Raw genomic sequence first — 3,014 nt, 5'->3', positions numbered from 1 at the left:
TATATATATATATATATATATATATATATATATATATATATATATATATATATATATATATATATATATATATATATATATATATATATATATATATATATAAACGTGTATGCGTGTATGTGATTGAGCTTGAAGTATCAACACACAAGTATAAACCTAAAACTAAATTACCTAACCTATCTTGATCTTCAATATGGCTCGACTTGGTTGTGGATGAAGCTTGATCTTTGACTAGAATTGTGCATAGCTTCACTCCGATATTCCGCCAACCTCTTTTTGATATTATCATGAGGGCGCAATCCAACCAACCTCTAACGCATTATTTACTTAGAATAAATAAGAAAACACAAGCACTAGACAAGCAATATTTATTATAAATTGTTTGTTAAAACATCATTAAAACAAAAAGGCTAATAATCTCCCCATTTTTAATGATGACAAATAATTTACACAAAGTGTATATAAAATATACAATAAAGCACAATACTCATAAACATAAATATACTCATATATTTCTCCCCCTTTGACAACATAAAAAATAGGGATATAAAAGAAATAGAAAAGCGAAAGCTCCCCCTATCTATAAACATGGTGAGTATAGAAACAAATAATAGGGAATAGCTCTCCTTATCAAAAAGCCATAATGAATATATGCAATGATGACCAAGGCAAACGTATGTAAGTAAAAACATAAATAAAAAATATACTAAATATAACTCACATACAACACGACCATGAGAACACATATAGATATATCAATATGAAAAAGTGTGTCTCAATACACAAAGATAAAAACAATGTATAAATAGATTTATAAAATCAAAAGAAAGAAAAACATGATAATCATGAAAAAAAAATTCAAATGAAAATTGTTCAACCAAATGAAATTATAAATCACAAGTAAATCACAACAGAAGTAAATCAAATCAAAGTGGCAAGAGAGGCAATAATATCAAGTTCTTGAGTTTGTTTCAACCAATATAAATATTTTTAGCAAACAGTAAACATGATTTGAAAAATAAACACTCAATAAATCCAGGGGTTGATCAAACACAAACCTCTCATGACAATGAAAACCAAAAAATTATGAAAACAAAAGAATTGTCCATAAAATTATTTTAAAAAAAGATATGTTTTTCAAAACCAAAAAATGAAAAACAATAAGAATCTTGGTTTTAAAAAAAAAGATCAAACTTATTTTGGTACCCAATTACTCTTGGTACCTAAGAGTCTAGGGACATGACCCCTACCATTTAAGCTCATTGCCCTAGGGTTATAATCCCTCTTGAGCGCATGTGGTGCACTAACATGGTCAAAACAATAATCACTCAAATGTCCCTTCCGATTATAATATATGCAATAACAGAGATCCATTTGTTTTTGTGGACCATTAGCTTGTGCATGGGAAACATTTTTAAAAAAAACATGGTCTATTTGAAAAACTTGGCAATTTTGAATATTTTCTTAAATCAAAACAAAACTTTGCTAAATGACCAAATCTACCATAAACATCATATTTAAACACATGTGGTCTACTATAAGCATTTGACAAAAAGAATCCTTTTTTAAATTAAAGAAAAATTTTGCCAAATGGCCAAAACGACCACAAAGATCACATTTAAACACATGAGCATGCTTATGATGAACTTTATGAGTGTGTGCATGTATATGTGTGTGTGATGAAGAAGCCTTATGAGATGCATAAGAAGCATTGATATTATTATTTTTAGATTTTTGTGCATCATAGCAAAATTTAGATAAATGGCCTTTACGACCACAAATAGAGCACTTGTAAACTTTGCTATATATATAAGTGTGCATAGTGTGTAGGTGATTTAGAAGTTATAGTACTAGATTTAGCACACTTGTCCATAAGTCTCTTATGATTATCAATGCATGTATTAAGAGTTGAATCTAAAGATAAAATATAATTTTTAATAATATTCAACTCATCATTAGGTACAACATCATTGATAATAGAAGTAGAGCAAACATACTTATTCATAAAAGTATTCAAAATATTTTTGCTAGCCTCTACTTCTAACATGGTATTATCTTTCTCATGAGTCAAGCTAGTAATAGATAAGAACAATTTTTATTTTTCAAATTTAACACATCATTGTTTTCTTCAAGCATAGTATTTTCTTTTGCAATGATATCAAATTTGAACAGTAGCTTCTCATGATCGGATTTTAAGCTAACATGCTTGCTTTTTAAATCTATAAAATTATTATGCAACTTAGTGTAGGCATGCATTAATCTATCATATGCACATGCATGTTCATTAATAGATAAATCACATTCGGATTCTGAATCACATACCACACTAGGGCTATCGCAAGATGATGATGCTCCAATAGAACTTGAAGAAGAAGTTGCCAAAGCTCATCAGATCTCCTCCAAGTTCGCTTGATGCACTTCTAAGAATTTTCACAATGTATAAGTGCTATCAAAAGAATCAAACTTGTTAGACATAGATGAATCAAATGTATTTAGTAAAACTTCTAACACAAGCTTGTTCATAGTAAACATCTTCTTATCATTTTTACTCAACTTGGATTTCTCCAAAGTGGGCACAACATAAGCATGATCAATAACTTCCCACAAATCAATATTTTAGATCTAACAAATAGCTTAAATCTAAAACATCATTGAGCATAGGGGAAAGCATTAAATTTAGGAGCAACACTAGGATCATAGCCTAAATAAGATGTACCATTCATATCCTGATATATAAAAATATATACGCAAGATAAAAATGAATCTAAAAACTAGATTAGCACAAAACGATAACTTGAATTTTTAACTCAAGGAGATTAAACCTTAAATCAAAGAGCACCAAGCTCTGATACCAATTGTTAAACCCAAATGCCACAAGAAAAGAACCCTAGAAGGGGGGATAGGGTTTATGCTAATTTAATCCGATTTAATACCAATAAAAACTAATTAACAAATATCCTAGAAAATTAGATATGCAACAAGATATATATGCAAGGATATACAAACAAGGGTAA

This window comes from Asparagus officinalis, chromosome 8 (genome assembly GCF_001876935.1).
Source record: "Asparagus officinalis chromosome 8, Aspof.V1, whole genome shotgun sequence".
Classification (NCBI taxonomy): Eukaryota; Viridiplantae; Streptophyta; class Magnoliopsida; order Asparagales; family Asparagaceae; genus Asparagus; species Asparagus officinalis.
The sequence above is the reverse complement of the archived record's forward strand: the minus strand, read 5'-3'. Positions refer to the sequence as shown.